General features: G+C 36.2%; 3 non-coding genes across 3 annotated transcripts; 2 read left to right on the top strand and 1 right to left on the bottom strand.

Annotated features, from left to right (window-relative positions):
- Nucleotides 1-805: 805 nt before the first annotated feature.
- TRNAT-UGU (transfer RNA threonine (anticodon UGU)) lies at nt 806-878 on the bottom strand. The gene has a single exon. It is a non-coding gene; the product is annotated as a tRNA-Thr (tRNA).
- A 1236-nt stretch (nt 879-2114) lies between these two features.
- TRNAK-UUU (transfer RNA lysine (anticodon UUU)) lies at nt 2115-2187 on the top strand. Its single transcript has one exon. It is a non-coding gene; the product is annotated as a tRNA-Lys (tRNA).
- Nucleotides 2188-7148: 4961 nt separating this feature from the next.
- Nucleotides 7149-7222, top strand: TRNAI-AAU (transfer RNA isoleucine (anticodon AAU)). Its single transcript has one exon. It is a non-coding gene; the product is annotated as a tRNA-Ile (tRNA).
- The last annotated feature ends 18669 nt before the right edge of the window (nt 7223-25891 follow it).

Below are 25891 nucleotides of genomic sequence, written 5' to 3'. Positions count from 1 at the left end.
TTTTTACTGTTTTGCAGGACTTTTGGAAGAGTATAGCTCTGCCCCAATATTTCTCTGTCCCTCTATTTCGTCCACTCCCTCAAAGAAACTAAAAGTGGTGTCGTTATGTATACTCATATACGATATGATTCTATTACGTTCTATTATGTATCTTTCATAACTTTAAAATTTGATTCATTAACATCCTACATTGGAGATTCAATGTAAATAACTTGTAAAATTGCTTTTATATATATATATATATATATATATATATATATATATATATATATAAGGGCGGATCTAAGGGGGGGCTATAGCCCTCCCCCCTTGACGGTCAGATATACACTGGATAAAAAGGGCTTCAATGCTGCTTTACACTGGATAAAACGGCAAACTATAGTTTAGCCCCTCCCTTGATCATATTCTGGATCCGCCACTGTATATATATATATATATATATATAATTGTTATTACTTTTCTCATTTTTATGACCTTTTAGTTTTTAAAAATTAATTATCAGTTTTGATTAAGAACAATTAACTTTCTGTAATTATCTATTCATTTTTCTATGCGCTTAATCATTGTTTTACAACTCAAAGACGATTCTCACTATATTATAGTGACACTTAATTTCAATCAAGTTTGAAGTTACTTTCAATTTTAACGGTTATTTTTATCTGATATAAATTTTATCAATTATATTTTCTTTTATTTAACTTTTAATCTTAGTCCGTAAAACTTTTCATTAATTGTTAACACTATTATATATACATAATTATGTATATATGTACAAAAAGAACTTAAAACAAAAATAGCACCCTCCAGCCCCCTGTGAGGATCGAACTCACGACCCCTGGTTTACAAGACCAGTGCTCTAACCACTGAGCTAAGGAGGCTATGAAGATAAAAACTGCAATGCAGAATAACTTCGCTGTTCGATGAATCATCACAATACGACAGGTGTGGAAATAAGCGTTCGTAAGTGTCTGTTTTCATACATTTGATTTAACGAAAAAAAAGAAAAAGAAAAGAAAAGAAAAGAAAGAAAAAGTGGAACTGTTTCCCGTTATGAGTTTCTCGTCGCAATTTAGGTAGTGTGAATGAAACCTTTTTAAAAATAAAAGTACTGTACTAATATACATGTAAATATACCAGGGGCGTCATTTAGGGGGAGCACCGCCCCTCTACATTTTTGGGCTGTCTATGGGCCTGACGACAGTCCTATTGTATTGTAATCCATGTATATCGGTGTCTGATGAGGGTTTCCTTTCTCGTGCGGCAAATGTCCGAACTCCCTGATTTGAAATTCATGCGTAACTGAGTTCAACCTCAATAATTGAACAAGAATTCGAGGTAAATACAACATACAACACATCTATGGTTTTGTGACTTACCCGATGGCAAAAAATTAGGAATGTAGTAGTTTCACACTTAAATAAGACAGTTGTGAAAATTTATTTACAATGGCAGGTCTTGGAAGAATATACGTATTAATTCTTTACACAGCTTTCTGAGGTTAATATTAAATTTTCTCATCTTTGTTTTGTAGCAATAACATTCTTACCGTTCTTGTGATTTCCCTCAAGAACCGCCACTGAATATTCTATATGCTACTCACGGAGGAAAATAATTTTCTAATGAGACAATGATAAGTTAGAACTTCTAATCTAAACAGCTTCAAAATTGATTAGATTTTTTTGAATGAATTTTCTAATCTCTAAGTTCTTCGCGATAACCTATCTCTAGAGCAACCACTGATATCATAACAAGAACGAAACCTTGAATCCTCGTTTCTTGGGGTCATTGATGTAGAAAGTGACGTTGCAATAAATGACTGTCCCTTTCAATGCTAAAACAGCGGAAATTCTGTTGTGAAGAGCCAGTTATTACATGACAACGATTATTACAAAGCAAGAAAGAAAAAATGCACACACACATATATATATATATATATATATATATATATATATATATATATATATATATATATATATATATATATAGAGAGAGAGAGAGAGAGAGAGAGAGAGAGAGAGAGGGGAGAGAGAGAGAGAGAGAGAGAGAGAGAGAGAGAGAGAGAGAGAGAGAGAAGGGAAACCAGAAAGAATCGTGTTCCGTTCATACGAGTATGAGCCCGGATAGCTCAGTCGGTAGAGCGTTAGGCTTTTAACCTAACGGTCCAGGGTTCGAGTCCCTGTCCGGGCGACGTGATTTTTAGTTATACTTAATGATAAAATGTGGAATTATGGTTCTAAAATAAATAGAACGTCTGGATAAGAAAATGCAATGAGTGTTTTTTATGAACCTCTTGAAAAGCATTTTTTTAAAATGTAGAAGTGGGTTTTTTTCTAATCTAAAAAGAAGTAAAAATAATTTGTAATTAGAAATGGAATCTTCCAGTTTTACATGTCATGTTTATACCCTTTAGGCTAGAGGAGACGGGTAGTTAATCAAAATGAATGGTCATAAAAAAAATGAGTGGAATGAAAATGTAGTAGGGAATGACAGAAGTTCGAGAAAACGCACGGACACGACGCTGAAAGCAACAAACTCACGATCTGACATTGAACCAGGTACCGCTAAGCAGCAAAAGTGTGCGCTACACCATTGAGCTGTTGTCCTGAAGCTGTAGTCACGTGTTATACCAGGGCCGTGCCGGGGGGGCGAGCGGGGCGGCGGCCCCGGGCCCCGAAGTAAGAGGGGCGAAAAAATCGTTAGAAAAAGGGGCAAAAGAAAGGAAAAATTACTTGGAATATATGTATGGGGGCGCCGTCGTATACTTTCGCCCCGGGCGCTGATTTTCCACGGCACGACCCTGTGTTATACAAAAAGGACAATTTCGCCTTATTAAACCTTCTGTAAAATTCTATTCTGGGATTTTTTTTTCTGTTATATTAAAACTACGATATTAAAACGTTAACTAAAATATATATTTTTTTAAAAAAAATTAAAGATATATGATTTTCTGTGTAAATTGACAGTAAATAGCAAGGGTTCTTAATAAACCTTACAGGCTAAAGATCTAGTGAAACAACTTTGAGTGATAAAGTTATATTTAGAAAATCAGTGTGCGAGTTGAATATTTTTGCAGGGAGAGAGAATCACCCACATATGAGGCATCAAAAATTATCTATCTATAAGCCATATATATACAGGGTGATAGGTAACAACACCGAAAAGTTGGAGGCGGTTCCTTATACAAGATGAAAGAAAAAGTTCTAATAAAAGTTCTAATGGGTCAGAAAACGACTACTTTCAGGGTTATGAACTACAGAAAATTCGAAATATTACGTTTCAAAATGTCCTGACTTAGAAACTATAGGGCCTATCCCAGGCGGTTTAAGGAATTACACAGGAACTGGTATACGCTCTATCTAAATAACCATGTTTCAGAATTCACCGGTACCAGCGAAACGAAAGCACTATTAGTACTTAAAGGAGTATCCCTATACCTCAACTTCCTTTTTACAGTTCCTTTCACCGATAACAAAGGATGGTAAATCATGGATATTTAGACAGAACATATACTAGTTCCTGTGTAATTCCTTAAACCGCTTGGAATATGTCCTATAGTTTCTAAAGTTAGGGAGTTTTGAAAAGTGAGTTTTCGAATTTTCAATGGATCATAACTCTGAAAGGAGACATTTATCGGCCCATGTTTATTAGAAATTTTCTCTTTCATTTCGTATGAGGAATCGCCTCCCAAAGTTTTCGGTGGAATTACCTACCACCCTATATATATATATACAGGGGCGGATCCAGGATATGATCAAGGGAACCATATTTTGCCGTTTGCCGTTTTATTCGGTGTAAAGCAGGATTGAAGCCCATTTTATCCAGTGTATATCTGAGCGTCAAGGAGGGGGCTATAGCCCTATAGCACCCTTGGATCCGCCACTGTATATATATATATATATATACAGTGAAACCTCTCTAAAGCGGACAGCCGTGGGGAATCAATAATTGTCCGCTCTGGAGAGGTGTCCGCCTTAGAGAGGTTTTAATATTTTCTTACGTAAATTAGTAAAGAAGGTAATATGCAATTAGTAACAATATTTTTGGATGAATCATGTATTCACGAATATTACCAAAATGTTACTGTACCTGTGTTGTCCTCTGCTGTCCAATACTCTATGTTCGAGGCACAAGATGGAAATAAGATGTTATAGTTCTCTGCACTTTACACTTATCACTACTTACTACGTTTTTAGTATGTCGCTTTAATTTGTGGGTTAATTGCAGTCCAGTAGTGTCTTTTTTGTGACAATATGCGTACCCGCGGGCAAAAACTACCGAACTTGTCTTCTGCTTGGTTAGAGATTCCAGTGGGACAGTAGAATAACGTGTCATCCCAAAACGGCGGGCAACTGTCAATCACTTTTGTGTTTAAAACAGCTCGGGTGGGAGTGGAATGCAAGCAAAGGACATGAGAGTGTTGTCAAACAGAAACTCTTCGCCTGGATTGCTGAGTAGACAGTTGAGGAGACAAAATGTCACAATGCTTCCTTGGTGACACATGTATGAATTACTAAAAATGTATTTTTACAATTCTTTTCAACTTATTTATAGAGAAAGTGTCCGTAATACGGAGGTAAATAATACTTATAAAGGACAGAAAAGACTGTCCGTGTCCGTACTAAAGAGTGTCCGCTTGAGAGAGGTTTGCCAATATGTTTTATCCTATTACAGTGTTTGGGGATTATAAAATATGTCCGTTACGGGAGGTGTCCGCTATATAGAGGTGTCCGTTAGTAGAGGTTTCACTGTATATATATATATATATATATATATATATATATATATATATATATATATATATAGAGAGAGAGAGAGAGAGAGAGAGAGAGAGAGAGAGAGAGATGGAAGAAGCAATTGCGTGCTTGCCCACCAAACTCAATACGACTACACATTATAAATCAAGTAGCAGTGACACGTTTACACTACCTGAAGGATATTGGCTTGTATGGCGTGATATATTCACAATTAACATTTATTGAGACCGGAAGTGGTAGTCGATTTCTACCACTTCCTGTTTTAGTAAAGATACTAGAGTGAAGACGAAATAGCACTATACTTTGGGACGCTTGATTGATTATAGAAAATCACGTCTCGCTATGTATTACTTGAAACAATGCAGGGAAACTTATGTCACCTTTAAACTGAACATCAGGTATACTAGACAAGAAGACAGGGGCGGATCCAGGGGGGCATCTAGGCGATCGTCCCCCCCCCCCAGAAGAGGCAACTTTCTTATTTTATATATAAATAAAACCAATCCCAGAGCTTGGAACTCTTAAAAGTAGCTCTAAGTAGCAGTATTAAATCCCCCCCCCCAAAAGTCCGTCCTGGATCCGCCCCTGCAAGAAGATATCTTCTTTCGACACAACTTGCTTATCTCTCTTGTCACGTGTCTTCTTACTTCTTGTTGGAGGAACCACCGATGGCGTTCGTACAAGTTGACACGTAGGTTCTGAATCTTCTTCAAAATTCTCAGAGGGCGTTTCTGGGATGATACTGGCATCAGGTTTATTTGAAGCAGCTCTCACGTTGGACAAGAGTTCCTCCTTGGAATCAAGAGGAATCAAAATATTCATCTGGTTTAGCATGCACCACTCCTCATCGTCCGACAAATCTGAGTCTTCAGTAGCCGATGCATTTTCTAATATCGAATCTTGCTGGGTTCATTTTCAGACTGGAAAGATGAGAAAAAGACAAAAAAATGCTGAGAACAGCAAAGAGCGCCTAGCATTATAAATATGTAATAATAATATAAAAAACTAGGTTTGAAGGGGCTTACAACAGATACTTCAAGCCTGAGTTTACGAAGGTCCGCGCAACTCGATCTACTTTCAGTCACGAGTAAAAGTGAATCTGAAAAGGTAAGCGGAAAGTACTTAGCAGCATGACTTCACGCCGTCCCCCCACCTATCTTTACCCATTGTTATTTTTTAAGAACTGGGAGGACGCAGGACGGTGTATATATTTTTGGAGGTGGGAGGACGCCCCCCCGCGTTCCCCTTCACTTTTACCCTCTGGTTTTAGTCAAAAGATGTTTATTTGTCTCTCAATCCTATTGTAAGTGCCTCAAGCCATTTACGAAACCGTTTGTTTGCCCAATTAGCTCGAACAATCCAAACTCTCTCTATACTAATACAAGTCTAAACAGGTAAGAACTGAAAAGTGTTGGCAAGCCTCCCACCTGATGTTTGAAAAGCAACCCATTTATTATTATTTTTTTTTCTTTTTCGGTACGTGCAAAACGTAAAATAGCAAATATGACACCAGCTGCATAAAAGGACAAATATGGAGCACACTGTTTACTCTTGTTGTAGTATGCATGCATGGAATGCCATACGTGTAAGATATGGATTTTTTATTCATACAAAAACGTAAAACCACTATCAAAAGTAATATATTTTTCTCATTTCAGATTTAACTTTCATGCCATGTTTTGTTTATTTATTTATTTATTTATTTTTATTTTGGCTAATTCAAGATATTTCTTCAAAAAAATAACAAAGAAAACTCGCCTTTGTTTCTAACAACAATGTTCTCCATTACTTGCTCCCGCCAAATTGCACTACCTTCGTCCAATCCAAATGTCCGGGAGACGGCAGTAAATGTCTAGGGCGAATCACTAGAGACCCATATTTGATCCAGTGTGCATGTAAGGAAAATACACAGCGGTTTTCCCGTTTGGCTCACACAGTATATAGATCGCTATGTAGTACGGGGTTAAACTTCTAAATTTTAATGAAGCAAAACGAAAGAAACTGTTGTAAAGAACTATGAGGAAATCTACGAGGTGTTAAATTCCGTCTCCATTTCAGTCAAGGACGTTATAAACTAGAGGATCTGCTCATACGTAGCATCATCATATGAACTATATGAAGCCAAAAACATAACCGAGCATCGTCCGAACTGGCACGTCTGATTGGCTACTCTCGTTTCCACCATGATTGTTTGCTCGAAACATTGTGATCTTAGTGGCTCGGAGTGTGCAGAGTAGGTGTAGCAAAGCTGTGACGTATGGCTTCAAAATTTTGTTGTATGGGCAGATCCTCTATTTTATAACATCCTTGATTTCAGTACTGGAATTCTTTTTATCGTTTCGATTACCTGTATTATGTGACGTAAAAGAAATTTATAAGGAAACCTATAACTGTGGCCGGTTAGCTCAGTTGGTTAGAGCGTCGTGCTAATAACGCGAAGGTCGTGGGTTCGATCCCCTCACTGGCCATGATAATTTTTATTAGCAAACTTTGTCCCAACATTTTCTTTTTCCTGACATTGTGGACATGCATATCTTCTGGTGTTCCAAAGATTTTCCTGGATTATACGATAGCTATATTCCGCACAGTGAAAGATACATATAAAGTACCCTACAGTCAAGTGGTAAAAATTGTAGTGCGAAGATGAAATGTGCTCCTCAACGCTTAAATAAAACAGCGATTAATGAGCAACATAACCGATCATCTCAGGAACATCTTAATTTATATTTAAGAAAGAAAAGTTTCTGGTCACTAAAAGTGTCACTTCCTTCCAGAGACTAAGTCCAGAAAGTTGAACCTAGATTTTAACGTCCTTTCAATCTCCTTAGAAGGAAAATCTATTTCCCCTCTATTCTGTTACAGCGCAATGTGCGTATTGTCTAATAAAAATAGAAAATCTGGACATTGCCTCCAACTAAATATTGAGGGCATATAGAAAACAATCATAAAATATGACCTAAAAGAAGATAAAAGTAAAAACTGACATACTACATGATACGAGAATAAAACCTGTGGAAAGTACACCGTCAACAGAACAGTAACAGAAACAAACGAAAAAAGCTAACAGTCATGCGCTATTCGTCAAGTAGGAGTTGTTTCGATAGTGTTTGTGTTCAATACTTTTGAGGGGGCATGGTGGCTCAGTAGTAAAGTGTTCACCTCTGGTGCGTGGGGCCTTGGTTCGATCCCCAGCCTAGTAAGTTTGTGGAGGACAACATTGTGTCCATAGTTTTCTTCGGGTACTCCCGTTTTCTCCCACATTATCACATCACAGGGTGTCTATCGGTTACGAAAGTCATGAAAAAGTCACGAAATCAGAAAACGGTCCTGAAAGTCAAGAAATTTAGCTTTTAGGTCACGATTTTTAAAAATCTGTACAAATATAAGTACAGACTGGAAAATTTTGCTGTGTAAAACGTCAAAATTCACCACCAAAAATGGTCGGCTTGAAACACTAACAAATCACAAGCAAAGCACGCTTCTATCGCATGCATGAAAATTCAGCCTAATTCGCGCCTAAATTCACTCTTGAGAATATTACAAAATTTTATGGTTTGGCAAAGAAAAGGTCACGAAATTACACCCTGTACCGCCAATCCCGTTTCCTCCCACCATAATCATTATTTCCCTTAAACTAAAAGATATAATCGTGGGACGTTAAGCTTAAAGATTTCATTTTAATTTCATATTCTAGGGCGGTAAGATCTCCAAATTTTAACCCAAACATGTTTTGAGTAAATTGTAAAGCTTGTGTAGGATAACAATGTATTCGTGTGATAATGTTTGTTTTTAACATGGGTTCAAATCCTGGATAAGCAAGACTTTTGTAATAAAGAATCTGCATTTTACTGACAAAGAGCATTCATGTTTGAATGCAAGAATAATTATAAATCCCAGCTTTGTAACATTGTATATACATTAGAACATAAATATTAAACAAAAACACAACTCCGTCTCCTCTTATTTCTAACGTTTACTCCGGCGTGGGAGATCCATATTCGATTCCCTGCGGGAGCTCATGTGGTTCGGATTTCTCGTCAAACAACATGTCCACATCTTATACGAGTAAAACTTCTGTGTTGAAAGCACGGGCGTCAATCCCACCGGAAACACCGGGGACGTGTCCCCCCAAAATTTGCAAAACGGTTTGCGTCCGTCCCCAATATTACAAGTATCTTAGGTCAACTAAAAAGGTTCAATCATGTAACAGTTTTCTACGTACACAGAACAATGTTAGATAGAGTGCATATGAAAAAAATAGCACAAAAGTTTGTTTACAATTGTGAAAAAAGGCAGTCGGATTTTGGTCCTATGAAAGTGAAGGTGGAGTAAACTGTAAAGTAACAAACTTTTTGTTAGATAGTGAGCAGCAAAGCAAGTTTAGTTTAACTATATATTTAAAAAAACTTAATTTTGATCTAATTTTTTAGCTATACATTGTTGAGCCTCATTTACATCAGTTGTAGGCTCTTGTGCCTAAAACCTTTTTCTAAATTTTTATCTTTTCTGAGTATTTACTTTACACTGCCTTTTATTTACTTTTGGGCATCATTTAATTTTAATTAAAATTGCAAAACAAGCTTCAATTTTACTGTTTGAATAAACAAATAAACTGTAAAGTGTGTGTGTGTGTGTGTGTTTTTTAATACATTTTCCAAAAACTAGACTATCAAAGTTAAAAATAAAAGACAAAAAAATTTAAGTTTTTGCTTGCTTTTTAAGTTTGAAAAATGCTTTAAAATGCAATGTAAGAAGACTTTTTTTTAATTTTTCGGGGGAGGGTTTTCCTAGGGGTATTCCATATACCCCAGTCCCTTCGCTAGTCTGCCCCCCTCAAACTTTATGTGTTGCTGAAGCCAATATTTGAAAGGGGCGCTATTCCCCAATAGAGCATAGTCTAATGTTTACTCTTGAAGAGAAAGCAATATGGAAAGATGTTCATCCTAGAAACTAATTCTTTAGTAATTTGCGCAAGCAGTGGCGTCTTTTCTGGAGAGCAAGCGGGCAATTGACCCCCTTAGTATAAGATATTTATACATTTTAATCAATAATATATATATATATATATATATATATATATATATATATATATATATATATATATATATTTGTATATATAATATTAATGTAAAACGTGGAACTATGTATACCGGAGAGTCTTCTCTCCCTTTTCAAGCAAAACCTGAAAGAACTACTGCGAGCAAGGAGAATAAATGTGTAAAAAATAAATAAATAAATAAATAAATGGTCCCCAAATTTTATCAGCACTAACAAAAGTGTCTTTCCTGCGTACAGAAAGAGATAATGAGTATAAAACCAGAATTTTGAATATTCCGGTTCTCCATTTTCCCTTCGAATATGGATTCTTTTAAATGCTGAATTACGTATTTTTAATGGGCAAATTGTGTACCGTAGAGCATACCTCAACTTTAAAAAAAATTCTAATATTGAGCACTTTCGAAACAAAGAAAGAGCAATTAGAATATTTTATAAATTTCCTCCTTTTCTTCCTTAGAGGGGAGTTTGCGAACAGTATTCACTTACTTTTAATTAAGAGTTTATATACCAAATTTTACCTCCAGCTTGAGCATGCTTAGAATGGTCATTTTCTGAATAAACAAAAAGAAAATTTAGACATTATATAGAAAGAAAATGAGATAATTTAAACCCTTAAAAGCGAAATTTTTAGTAATACTGAAAACCATATTTCCTTATCTTTTATTACAAATTTATTTATCGAATTTCACACCTCTATGTTAAACGAATCCTTACATTCCACCTTTATGAAAATAAAGAGAAGGAAGGGAAATTTGGATATAGAAAGGACTCCCTTAGGAAGATTCTTTTGAAATTCTGAAACATATTTCATCACTTCATTTTAATTATTTTAAAAGCCTTTATGCTAAATTCAACATCTTTAACTTAAGCTGCCCTTTACATTCGGTATATTCTGAATAATTAAAGAGAAATTTGAATATTGAGAAACGATACACCTTTCTTACTTAAAAGCAAAGTTTTGAAAATGCTCAAATACATATTATCTTGATTTTAATTATGGGTATCTCGTTTCGGAGAATCAATGACCTTCACGGTCCCCTCATTTATCACCATGCGATTATTTCTTCTATGAGCTATTTGAATGATATGGTCTACTACTGCTGACGTTACACTATAAAGGAATCGCGGTCGTTTATTATTATTACTATTATTTCAGATCATTTCCAACAATTCATTGTGAAATTCAGTCCACTGATTCAAATAACCAGGAAGCAATCCTTTGTCTATTTGACTTTTAAAGACACAGGACTAATACTCATAAGATCCGTCGAATGGTTGTAGAAGTTACGTGTAGGGAACTTGGTTGGCGAGGAGCAGAACCGATTAGCGCTATGCTGAAAGCTTGTAGCATTCTGAGTATACATCAAACCGAAATTTTTGTAATGTCACTTTGGTTAATATGCGTATCCTAAAGGGTTTACATTAAAGAAAGTTGAAATTTTGTTTACGAAATACGTATATATGCTGCTAACAAGCAATGTACAGAACAAGGCACGATCAGATCCGACTCAAACTTCGCCCAGAGAACACATAATAGAAAAGAAGAAAAAATGCCAAATTGGAGCTGCCCCCATCCAGAAACACCGGAGATATGCTCCGCAACATAACGCACCACGCGACAATATGATATAAGGTAAACATCGCAAGATACCAGTTTATGTTGGAAACGGAAAGGATGGGCAGCACCAGGATATCAAGATATTTCATATGCTATAACACTGACTTGGCGGCCATCTTGAAAGCCGCCATCTTGGATATAGCGTAAGGTATTGAAATGAAAAGTGGAGTGTATGATATATCAATGTAAGGTAAAATGCAAAAGGAAAACCAATGATGTAACCGCGAAAAACATATGTATGATGGTATGGACGGGACGAAGTGTAGAAGACTCGGGCAAAACAAACGTGTATTCGAAGGGAAGAATAATAGGGCAAGACCCCACGATCAATGGTACGCGACAAGTAACTGCAACAGTGTCTGTGCATGGAAGTGCATCCGCCTTGACAGAGTATGCCTTCCGAGAATATTGGTGCCTTTCTCTGATATTGTGACTGTTTGAGACCGTCGTGAAACAGTGTAGTAAACCGTGCAAAGGAAAAGATACATTCGTAAAGGAATGTAAGGTAGAACAGGGCTGGCCTTTCCCATCCGTACGCACTTTGTTTCAGATAGTGTTGTTTAATCAAACATGGGCCGAAATGTCTCTTGTTCACACGAAACAACAAGAAAATTGAACAAGAAACGTACAAAACGGTGTCCAGGAGTGTGCTTCAATCACAGGTAGGTCGCGCTTTTGATCACCAATCCAAGATGATATGTCCTACACTCCGGAGTGAGGTGCCGAATTGCTGTTCCATAAGAGGTAGTCCTTTGTAGATTATGTAGTCTCCAAACGAGTGATCGTATCGCGGGTTGCAATTAGGATTTCACTATTCCAAACGGAATCCCAATATCCTCGGAAGGCATAATCTGTCAAAGCGGATGCACTTCCAAGCACAGACACTGTTGCAGTTACTTGTCGCGTACCATTTATCGTGTAGTCTTGCCCTATTATTCTTCCCTTCGAATACACGTTTGTTTTGCCCGAGTCTTCTACACTTCGTCCCGTCCATACCATTACATATATGTTTTTCGCGGTTACATCATTGGTTTTCCTTTTGCATTTTACCTTACATTGATATATCATACACCCCGCTTCTCATTTCAATACATTACGCTATATCCAAGATGGCGGTTTTCAAGATGGCCGCCAAGTCAGTGTTATAGCATATGAAATATCTTGATATCCTGGTGCTGCCCATCCTTTCCGTTTCCGATATAAACGGGTATCTTGCGACGTTTACTTTATATCATATTGTCGCGTGGTGTGTTATGTTGCGGAGCATATCTCCGGTATTTCTGGATGGAGGCAGCTCTAATTTGGCATTTTTTCTTCTTTTCTATTATATGTTCACTGGGCGAAGTTTGAGTCGGATCTGATCGTGCCTTGTTCTGTACGTTGCTTGTAAGTCACTGACAATCACGTGACTTAAGATAATATCCGTTCAACAGCATTTTAGGTTTTGTATTTTTAAATCATTATTATACGAGGTCTACTCAATATATTAGACCAAAGTTATGATCTGAATATGATATAAGATGTACCAAATCTTATGTACGATCCAAAAATTTTTATAAAACTTGTAAAACTTGTATAGGGGCGGATTCAGGATATGATCAAGGGAGGGGCTAAACCATATTTTGCCGTTTTATCCAGTGTAAAGCAGGATTGAAATCCATTTTATCGAGTGTATACCTAATCGTCAAAGGGGGCTATAGCCTCTATAGCCCCCTTGGATCCGCCACTGTATATATAGGTTTGGATGGATATAAGCAGACCTGGGCTAAAACATATAAATTACACAGGATAAAGGAGAAAAATGCATATATATTGTCAACTAGAAGGGAATGTAGTAAAACTATTTAAATATGTTAAAGTTCAAGAATGAATTGATAGCCTATGTAACAAACAGAGCCAGACATATCGCTAACACTATTTACGTAACTAAATAGTATTATATCCAAACTGAAGAAACTGTGAGAAAATACTCAGGTTTATTATCTGGTGAGTGTTGCCTAACATGACACCTGCATATGTGTGAACAGCTGTAGGTGGTGCGCGTTTCCAACGTTTGCTGTTCATTCCATGGTTTGTGTACCTTTTAGATAGCTTAGTTTGATTTTTTTTTTTTATGCAAAATCAATATAATAAATAGGCTATTGAAATCCTTAAAATACATATAGGTATATTAATAGTTGGAACGTACAGAGTGGGTGTGTAGCTTATATTCTTTTACTTTAACATAGGAGTATATATATACAGGGTGTTTCAAAACAACACCGACAACGTTTGGGAAGTGATTCCTGACACCAAAATAAGACAAAAAGTATAGACCAACCTGGATGCACAAATGCTTTCTTTTGGAGTTATACGCTGCCGAAGACATGAAAAAAAAATGAAGTTTAAAGGTCCATACATCCAAAACTATGGGACATACCGTAGTCGGGTTAAGACTTCACTTAGGGACTAATATCTGCCCTACTCAAAAATCCATTTTTCAGAATCCTGCAGTACTCATGCAACAATTTTTATAGAGGGGTTTTGCTACGGGCATATAATTTTAAGTGCTCACCAACTGCCTCTATAAAAATTGTTGCGTGAGTACCGCAGGATTCTGAAACATGGATTTTTGTAGAGGGCACATATTAGTTCCTCAGTGAAGTCTTGTCCCGACTAGGGTAGGTTCCATAGTTATGGACCAGACGTGGACCTACAGCTTTACGTGGGATTCGAACTGCATGAGCTTCTGCCGGGAATTGAACCCAGGTCTTCCAAGTCAAAGGCGCGTACACTATTCAGAAAGCCACGAGACAAATCTTGTGACCTATTACTGGACAGAACCCGAATCTATGTTGGGTCTTACATAAGAGTCAATCAGTTACCTTCTACAATGGTGGTCGGTTGTGTAGAAAACTTATTTAGGTTTGTGTCTAGAGAAACAACGTCCTATGTATTCTTAATATTTAACGGTGAAACTGTGGACGTCTTGTAGCTAACTCAAACTGTACTTTATCTCCAAATGTAAACAACCTATAAACGAGTTTACTTATTGTTATTTTTCGTTTATTTTTCGTATAAATGAAAGTAATTTATTTCATGGAATTTTGTAACAATTTTAGCGAATCAGAAACCAAACACCATATAATTTGCGATAATTCGTTAGCTCTTCGTAGCTGTCTTCCTTGATTGAAACATTTTCAACTTTAGAGCCTGTGTAAATAAATCAGTGACGAAAGAGAAAGAAAAATCGTCGTCTGGCAAAGAAATGTTCGAAGTTTGACCTTGAGGGTCGTAAAATGGTCCCAAAATCTGTAAAAAAAAGTTTTTTTTTTTTTTGACAATGTTGACTTTCAGACCCTGAAAAAATATATGTTTCCCTAAGGGTATTACAACATTTTGAACAAGAAATTAGCGACGCACCCGTCTCAAAAGTTTTGAAAATTTCAACACGCAAAACCCAAGAGAACACGTATCCATTTTTTTAAAGAAAATACATAGTATCTACAACCTGTGAAACTTTCAAATTATTTGGACCACCCCCACCAGAATTAAAAAAAATATTAAATTTTGAGCTTGTATAATATGATAATTTGATAAGGAGTAGGGGTAGGGGGGTCGAATTTTTTTTTGGAGGGGTTTTAGATCAAAGCTAATATTTTGGGTAAATAACGACCTAATTTGGATCAAGAGCTGATTTTACTATTTTACTAGGAAAAGTCCTCAACAATCAGTTTTCACTTTTTCTGAAAATCGAAAAGCCTTTTTTGTTGCCAACGCAGCTTTATACAAGTGAAAATATATTTCTTGGATTCATGGATCTTCCCGAAGCTAATACACAAGAAGGTAATGACAGGTGGTAATGATCCCAGCAAGGTGTCCTTGAAATATCCACAACACGTTATACAGGGCGTTCAAAAATATTAGTATTCATCTTACTAGTATGTGTAACCACCTCGAGTGGCCACACAAACGATAGGCTTATTCTGCCAGGTATACGTTAACAGATATGCCGACGTCAGTTTGGAGTACGGTCCCTGTAGATATTGTCATTGATGGTTGATGGTGGTTATTGAAGACCGGTTTGCTGTTAGGCGTTCTCCCATCATGTTCCACATGGGGCAATCCATTTAAAATGGTCCAAAGATGGCGAAAGTGGTTGCTCGACCAAATCAGAAAATTATAAAAATTGGAATGTGATGAACCTTGTGTGAGAAGGTCAATAACACCACTCACGTTGTCGTATGTACAAATGTTCCTGAATGTCGACCATCTTTGTTGCATGTGGAGTTCCAATTTTTGCCTTTGCAAGCGTTTACGAAAACTACAGTTGTTGAGGACATACGAATCAGACGAACACCAAACGAAAACGAATGTTTAGAGGGGAGACTGAGGTACGTGGAAAACATATACTCTTGCTTCTAAATAATATGCAGGATTGTAAACCGATACATGAAATCACGAGAAAAAGTACAGAAAATTACACTTTTAAAGGGGCTGTAATTTGGAATGGCATAAAGTCAGGGGTTCATACGTTTTGTGATGATTCTGTTGCATGTAAAGAGTCTGCAGAAATATCCACACTTATGATACTACTGGCACTATAGATTTATGGGAGTCCGAAAGCTGTAGTTTGTGATTTTGATTTCATGTTTGGGACGTGATATCTTAGGAGGGCAAAATGCTAAAAATTGCTGCTTAGGCCACAAAGTAATTTCGTTACAGTAGGTGAAGTTTCTGTTCTCCATGAGTCAACATTGCCAACTGACATGGTTGATATGGAAAATATGTTGTATGGTGATAGAGAGGTGATAGGCCCTACTTCTTGCTGGGTATTTCAAAACTGACCGAGAAAAATTGTTATCAGACTTAAGTCTAACAACCACATTGTCGATGAGGAGTTACAGAAATTTCTATGTCGGGTAGAAGTATTATCAATTTCCACGACAGAGTGCGAACGGGGATTTCCCCTTATAAATTTACAGATGACTGATATGAGAAATAGACTAAGTGCTCAAACATTGTCTAACTTATTGTTCATCAATGTTAATGGCCCACCGCTAGACAAGCTCAAAGTAGACGAGCTAGTTATTTCTTGGCTGAAGGATGGGCATCATTCCGCTGCGGATGATTTACCACGAAAAAGTTCTGGAGGCCAACACGAAATAAACCCGATTTCAGATTTGTTTTAAGTTGGCAAATTACGAGTAATGGAAAATGTATATTTGTAATACTAATGGCTTATTTGTGTTATTCAACTTTGTATCTAATTTTTAATAAGTATCTTCCTTGCTTTTTATAAACTAGAAGGTAAACTACTTTGAATAAAAATTCATAATAATTGCAATTATGCATATTTGTAACTTAAATTTAACGTGGTGTTTTAGTGATTACACAAATTACAATTATGAGCATACTTTATGGACAAGGTCCGTCAATCCTACTGTTCCGCGCTTTTACAGGTCCCTTCATAACTCGCTGTTTCTGCGTAGCCACTTTCTCGAGCTGTACTGTGACGTCACCTCGGTGAAGCAGGGACCAATATCGTGAGCCAAACAAAATATTCCGCCATAGCGATTTGCAAAGGAAAACAATTTTGAAATGCGGTAAAAATAAAGACTACATACAGATACAACATGTACTCACTTTAGCATTGTGCAACACTTGAAGAATAGCTTTGCATCCACTATCTTAAGAACATTCCTCTTCCAAAGTTCCCGTGTTTTTCTATTTAAAACCGAATTCTGAAGAATGTCCTAGCCTTGTCGAATAGTTTTAACACAGAAGTGTCTTTCTTAAAACACCAAATGATCGTAGGCCAATCACATTCCTTTTTTTTTTTTTTCAATTCACAGTTTGTGTGTATGTGTGTGAAATTTTCAAAATATAACTTTTTATTATTTTTTATTGCTTCCATTCATCCGAAAGAAGAATGAGACCACCATATAACCTCATATTACCACCATTCAACTTGGAAAGAACTGCAACTATCTTTAATCCTGAGACTTCAACTTTCGATATGATTTCGAAGAGTAACTTTTTACTCAGTCTTATCGAAATCATAATACATAGACTGTTTCCACACATCTATCATCGCCACCTGGACATTTCTGTGTGGTTCCAAAATTAAATAAACCTCTTCGTCATAGTACAAGCGCCCATTAACATTCATTTCATCAAATATAAGCACTGAAAATTTCTCCACACTCTAAGTAGCGCCCTTGCTCCGTCAAAATTTTCAAAACTGGGGTAAGAATACCAGGAGAAAACGGTAATTTTTGCATACAATGTTGAAGTTGAGTTGAGTTGATTTTGGGTTTAATGTCCCGTTCAGCAGCGAGGCTATATGAGACCTGGACCTACTGATTAACGTGGAATCCGAACCACATGAGCTCCCGCCGGGAATCGAACCCGGGCCTCCCACGCCAAAGGCGTCTATCTATCTATCTATCTATCTATACATACATATATAAACGAGGAGGAGTCAAAAATTTTCTGGAATGTTCTAGTTTTGACATTTGTGATGCAATCATAATAAATCGTGTACACAACAGTCCTTAGGTTGCCTAATTATGAAATTGACAAGTACTAACAACACATAATAAAAGCAAACACGAGTAATGTAACTGAACGAAGAAGTGTGTGGTGATCACTTGGTGGAATTTCACGGATTGAGCAACGCGCAAAATATCAAGTTCATGTACAAATTGGGGAAAATCTGCTTCAGAGAGTTTGATAGTCTTAAAAAACAATTTGCTGCCATCGGATATTTGGCTCTTCCCAAAGCTAAGAATGGACCTTTTTCCGTTTCGCCAACGCAGAAGAGATGAAAACTAACGCGATGGCGGAACTTCGGAAGATATTAAAAGAGGCCTTTCGCCGGTGTTTCCACCAATCGCAGAAGCGGTTTGACAAGTGCGTGCGTGTTTCGAAGATGCCGACTTTAAAGACGATTACGTAAATATGTATTTGTATTGTGATAATAAAGAGCTACAACAGAATTACGCAAACTTTTTGACAGCCCCTCGTATGTATAAATATATAAGAATACAGTACTTTTTATAATTTATAATTTTATTAAAATCAAATTATGTATATTTTAATGTTCTGATTTCCGAAAACGTAAATGTGTCAAAACAATTTTCTTTTCATGATTTTTTTTTTTTTTAAATCCTCGTGTATTATGTATTGTTCAGATTTAAATTAATAAAACTACCAATATCTCATCAACACTTGCAAAATAATTCATTTTGTTATTATGAATGGCGCATTGAAATCACTCTATTGTTCAGGAATAAAACAAATTTCTTTTGAATGATCTTGATATTACAACAAGTTAGGAAAAGTATATGTATTATTATAATGTTTTAACCTTGAATTTCTAATCTAATTGTTTTCCTTAGACCACTTTAAACTGTTTTAATATTGTAAATATCAGTGCAGCGTAATAATTGCTACTGTATTATATTACTTATTAAAGAAACATTAATATCTTTTAAAATTCTTATTAATCACTTAATTCTATAAACTGGCTTTGATAGTATAAATGTATTATAAGGTTGCCGAGACGCTCTCTTTTACCTGGATAGGTCCTCTTTTTCAGTCCTTAAAACTGGTCCAGACAGGTTTTTAGGAAAATAGTAGGAAACAGCGACGCAACTACACTAGTTGTAGCCGGGGGCAAGAATTTGCCTTAGCGCCCCCCTGACCAACCAAACCAAAATTTTCTCACAAATATTTGCCCAATTCCAAGCCCTCCCAATCCGACGCCCGGGACACAAGCCCCGTTTGTTCCCCTACTTATGTAATTGGAAGAAATGATCCTTTCTTTGGAGGGGGGACTACAGACAACAAGTGCCATCTGAGCTTAATAATGCAGATGAAGATGATTTCCCGATTTCATAATTGTATTTTCCCTTGGTTTCTGAGATTTGCTTTCGTAATAATTACACAAAAATTACACAAAAATAACAGAAAATAATTTAAAGTGACTCTAGTATGAAGTCGTCTACCTATGCTATAGTTTAAGAATTAAAATTATGAGAATGATAATAGAATACATCACAAAAATTTAGTATGATTAAATGAAAAATGACGATATGCTACAGGTATAAATTCCAAATTGAAAAATATATAATAGATGTTAATCTGAAACACTACATTTATATTTTCGTAATCGGTATTGTACATAGGTTGGATAAAAGTAGTGATAACACTGTTCTTACGACAGAGGGCTGTGTCGCAGCATTATAAGATTTTCGTATAGGTTATAAAGTAATGTGAAGCAAAGTATGGCGAGTGGCAATGGCCGTGTTATTCAGTCAAAAGCAGCAGTTAACCCTTAAGGGATCCGGGGTTTTTGGGGTATTTTTTAGACTTTCAGTCAAGCAGCTACTGCATCGTCACTATTTATCCTAGGATCATGGTTCATACCTCATTCTCTTCAGAATGAAGCTGGCTTTCAAATGGCACCATGCAATGTCCATATCAAATGGCAATTGCATGTCCATATCATATACCAGAAGAGGGAAAATTGATGTCAAAGGGGAAATTTCGGAGGATTTTTTTCACACTTTGGGCCGCTCTGGAGCGGCCCTGTGTGAACGTAGAGATCTCAAAAAATCTGATAAATAGTACTTGGTAGACTGAATGTGTATGCCAAATTTTAAGTTTCTATCTTGAATAATAAGGGCGGGAGAAATTTTATCAAGAATCCCCACAATGCACCAAATTACCGCAAAAGACCATGATCTCAGGTAAAAGATTTCCTGAGACATCCCTAATTACCCTAGGGTCATGTTTCGCCCATCATTCTCTTCAGAATAGAACTGCCTTTCAGACGGTATGACTCACGTGTCTCCATCATGTATCTAAGGCGGGAAAATCCCGAAGAAAGGGATTTTTTGGTTTAAATATCCCTTTTTTAACTTTTTGCCTCCTGTTTTAACGCAGAAATCTGAAAAAATCTAGTAAATACTACTCGGTGGACTGAATGTGCAAAATTTCAATCTTCTACGTGCAAAAATAAGCCCGCCAAAAAATAATGAACATAGGCTTAATAAGAGAAAATATATATTTTAAAATTATGACGTCATCACCTCCTATGTCTGGACGCAGGAAGGTGTGAAACCATACGTAAGGTCTACGATGCCTCTGGACTTGAAGAACAGAAAAAAACTGGACTAAAAAGCTTAAATAGAAGAGTTATAACGCAATGTACCATGAAACACCCGTATGGTACAAATTCTACCATCGGATCCCTTAAGGGTTAAAAGTAGAGAGAGAAAGTGGAAGCACCATAACAATATGTTTCGGAAAGGCGAACAACGTCCGTAGATCAAGATTGAAATTGAACGTGAGCGCAGTGCATTACAATATTTGTAGTGATTTCGTGTCGGATTGGGAAGCACTACAACGTAAGAGAAGCCGCCATCCGTACCATATAGCAGTCTACGGAACATCGACAAAGATTGACGGTGTACGACGCCTTCCACACGTATGAGCGAAAATTTTAGAGATGGAAGACGATTACATTGAAAGAATGCAACAAGTGTTGTTCTATGCATAAAGGCAGCTAAAAATTTTAGCAATATTTTCATCGAATTAATAGGTAGGGTAAACATACAATTGGTTTGAAGCACGACTGGAATAGGCTTCGAGACCACCCATATCTTTGGGGTAGTTTGAGCTTGTATAGTACTTTCCTGTATATGGGTGTGAATTTTGCCCCAAAGCAGACAAAAAAAAAATATTGGCTGACACAGTACTCTTACAAGTCAGTACCACGTGAATTGCAAGCACTACATACCGGGCTTGCTACTTCATATCCTTGACTCGTGATTTGCTTAATTATGCATAGTTTTTCTCGTAATTATCTGTACAGTACCTTGAAGTTACATTATATCATACTGATTTGATTTCGTCTTTTCAACAGCTGTTCTAGCAACATTTTCCCATAACACTCTCAATTACTGACGAATATTGTCAACTACAGATTAGACGTAGTACTGCGCACTTTTCCCATATACGCATATTAATCCAAATTAAAATGTATGCTGTATGAGGCTTTTCTATAATCCTTACTTCTTAGGGTAAGAATCAGTTAATAATGAGTAAGTGAATTTATCCGCCCCCACTATTTCAAAACTATGTTCCGCCAAAAATTTTGTAAAATATTTTTTTATTTTCTTAAAACATAAAATTAGTAGAGGATGCGGTGCTGTCTATATTGTAATGTTTGGTAGAGTTAAATAATAGACCGGGTGTCTTTTCCCCTTCACCAAGTTTTATTATCTATATATATAAAAGAGAACGTACAAATCCTTTGTTCCCTCATCACGCTAATACGGCTGAACCAATTTCTTTCATTTTTGGGGGGTTATTAGGATTTGGACCCTAGATTGTTTTTATCATATCACTTTAATTTTTAATTACCAGTGTCTTGAGATAATTGACCATTCAAGTGTCCATAACGTACAAATCCTTTGTTAGTTCATCATAGGTAAAAATAAACGTATTTATATGCAACCCGCATGACCGTGTCACTCGGCGGGTTAACATAAATGACAGGCGATATAATGTTAACATTTACTGCAATCTTCTATGGTTTTTATCATATCACTTGAAAGCGAAAAAGTAAAAATTATCTAAGTAACAAAGTTTATTGCGTTCCGGGGTGACCGCAGCGAAGCGGGGTGAACGCTGCTAGTAAAATATAATATAATAAATACAAGTGTTCTTAATTTAATGTTTCTTCCTCAATAACCAAGTAAAAAAAAAAAAATACTAAATATTTTGCCGGGTGCCCCTTCCACTCATGACAGTTTTTAGAACACTTTGGCAAGTTGTAGGTTAAACTTAAATTATAAGTTTAAAATGGATTTTTAACCCAGTTCAACATGAAATAAAAAAAAGTGCGTCTAGTTTACAGCAACATAAAAAGGTAAAGGTTAGGCGATTAATAGGTTAACTAATGCTGGGTCTCTCGGTGGCCCTCCTTTTATTTGTCCTTCTCGGGTCCTTCCATGAAGTTTGTTTGCTTTCGGTGTTCCTCTGTGTTTTTTGTGTCGGCCTGTTGTTTGTTAGGTTGTTTGTAATCATTAGCACGTAATAAATTGATACGTGTGTCTATTGTAATGTGGGCATTTTTGCAATATTGTTTATCCCAATAAAGGAGAAAAAAACTTTCGGTTGCTGTTTCAACGCATAACATCACTGGTTTTGTATCTTCTGCTGACATCTCTGAAGTAAAGAAGATAGGAACTTAACCTAATAATTAATTTTACTTTTTTTTAAATACTTAAAATCCGTTCAGTAATTTTAGCCTTGTCAAATGACATATAGAGTGAAGTTCTTCACATAAGGCGAATAGAAGCAGGAAATGAGTAAAATCGTTAAAGCAGTTTCGAGAATATCGTTCTAGTAAAATTTACCCCACAAGTAAGCTGACTTCGGTGAACTTCTCCGAAAGAAATGAATCATATCATATTCTACGGTTGTTAATTATATATAGTATTATCAACAACAATATTAGTCTCATATTTAATAAAAATTCGTCTGTACAAAATACCCCTCGCCCTTCCAATCAGGAAATTACAGTTTGGGTTTTTCTGAGAAAAACGACACGATGACAGGAGAGGCTTACTAATGAAGTATTTATTTATGAAATATGACCAAAATTAGTAGAATTGTTTTTGAAAGAACACTAATTTGCGATTATTGATCAATGATCACCTATAAACTAGTCTTACGATTAGAAATAAATCTAGAAATAATAATAATAATAATAATAATAATAATAATAATAATAATAATAATAATAATAATAATAATAATAATAATAATAATAATAACACTATGCAATACTTTTTTTTGTCCTTCGGTTGCTATTGTTGATTCCTTAGTCATATTCATCAAACATTTACGAAAATGTGCATAATTCTCATGAAACTTCGCTTTTGTAAGTTTAACACCGATTTGTTTGAAAAAACATAACGCTATGAAATATATTAGACATTGCATTTAAATTGATTAAAGGAGTTTGGTAGTAAGTTCCTCAACACCCCTATTATAACATCAAAAGAGTAGGCTCCTTAAATACATAACTTGAGTACATAGATATCAAGGGCGCCCTAAGAATTTTTTTAGGGGAGCCATCTCCATGGCTGTTATATTACGTTTGATATTTCTGGTATTTAATATACATGGTTTGCTATATTACGTATACTTTACATTGTCGTGAGTCAGGGGGACCCGGAACCCTCTCTGCCCGCTTCGTGCGACCATGATAGATATCCATATGTATGATACCTGTGTATACCTTAGAAATTGTCCTTTTCCTATATTTTCGTTGATGTGTATCATCATTTTCATGAATTAGCCCCCAGATCTAGTTCCTCATCATGTTCTTGTTATATTGTCCTTGGTAACCGCTTTCGAAAGTCATAATGTCTTGGTGAAATCGCTCGCCATGTTCCTCTGTACCCATATTTTCCTTAAAACTGTCCAGATGAGAGGCAAGAACATGTAACTTAAGTGAGATCCTATAACCCGTTTCGCAGTTACCAGTTTGTCACCATGTTCACAAGTTCCACACAATTTTTCAGCTCTGTAATTTCCTAAAAAACACTGAACGATTGGCACACAGCTGCTATAGGCTTCGTTTTCAATCTCAGTTAGCAACGTGGAAACGTCAGTGGACTGGATTATTATCATCCCTTGAGGTCCTACAAGCACTCCAGGCTCCATCTTAGCATGAGATAATTGCAAAAACATGTCTTGTAAAAACTTGAATGTGTCAGAATCTCTATCCACAGCTTTCACAAATTGCTTGATAATGCCAAGTTTAATATGTAGAGGTGGTAACAATACCATTTTAGGGTCCACAAGTGGCTCGTATTTTACGTTATGTGTTATGTGTCTGTTACGGTAGTGGGCCTCGGCGTCACTACTGTCTCACAAACAAAGGTAACACGGGAATTTGGTGAAACAGCAATTTCTGAAGTCCCCTATTACTTGCAACCCGTATTTGTGTACTCTAAATTGTCCAATAAGGTCTTCAAGCTGTTAGTCTTCCTTCATAGAGACGGAATGAATTACAGGAATAGACAGGTGCTTATTCCTATTGTGCAGATGCATAGCCTTGAGATTTCTAGACGAGCTGTCTAGAAACAAACGCTACTCTTTCAGAATGCAGGGTATCTGTAAATCATAAACACTTATAAGCACAATCCAGCTTTCATACAAAAAAAAAAAAAAAAAAAAAAAAAGGAAAACTTTTCGTGCGGTCTCCTTTGAGCTGTAGCGTTTACTGATTTATCAACTATGTTCCACTACTTTACCTACCATCTTTACTCAGTTACCAGTTAGATCTCGAATAAGATCATTTAATTCTGATTAGGATAGTAGGATTGTCTATTAGTAGTTCATATCTGCAATGTTTAATAAGAAAGGCATGCTGTGACACAATTGCAGTATAATAGGATATTCTATTGTTATAAATATACAAGGTGGCTCAAAAGTAGGTATACTACTGATGAGCTCGTTGCATTTTATATCATTTCTTATTGTTATCCATCAAGTAGACTTAGCTTCTTCATTATTTGTTCCTAATGTGTTTTTACTTACATCTAAAGCTCGGAAGAACCGAAGCAAATGCACCAATAAACTAGAATATTATACTTGATCAATGCAATATCTACTTTTGGACCACCCTGTATATACACATACCTTTAAATCCTTACAAATAGCCTAAAAACACTCTGCCCAATGCATGTTGATTCTATCGCGAATCTCTCAATGTTGGCAAGTTCTTCAATCGAATTTAAACGCAACTTAACGCATCCAACATTTTAAGATGCGCATCTAATTAATTATTATAGGGCAAATTCCATATTTTCAATGCTACTACTTACATAAGCGAAGTTTCATGGAAAAAATACATTTCTAGTTACTTTCAAAGTAACAATACTGGAAATCACTATTATAAGACAAGGACAAAATGAGTGTTGCATAGTGTAATAATAATAAAGTTAGGATAAAAAGGATCAAGTATTACAAATTTCAATTTCGTCCGGCAAATGTCAACTGCCAAAGGATGTTTCCTGCCAACTAGCGATGAGAGGTGTAGCTTCTACTACCTCGGTTTCAATACTAAAAAATAGGATATGGATAACTATCGTTAAAGTCATTGCATTTTATATTCTACTAGCTGAAAGACCCATTCTTCGCATGGGGGCTGTATTTGGAAGTCAACGCTTGTGGGAGTATCACCATTCATCTCAGCGAACGCCAAAACTATTGATTTGACACCAATATCGGTCATTTTGGATTATTTTTACATGTCTCGATAACCCCCTACCCGCAGGTGAACCCTGCCCGCATACAATGGTAGCTGAATTTGAAAGTTGTCGCAAATGAAAGTATCACCGTTGATCTCAGCAACCGCGAAAACTATAGATTCGACACTAATAGCTGTCATTTT

This window comes from Thermobia domestica, chromosome 15, assembly GCF_964235325.1.
Source record: "Thermobia domestica chromosome 15, izTheDome1.hap1.1, whole genome shotgun sequence".
In the NCBI taxonomy this organism is placed as follows: domain Eukaryota; kingdom Metazoa; phylum Arthropoda; class Insecta; order Zygentoma; family Lepismatidae; genus Thermobia; species Thermobia domestica.
The sequence above is the reverse complement of the archived record's forward strand: the minus strand, read 5'-3'. Positions and strand labels throughout refer to the sequence as shown.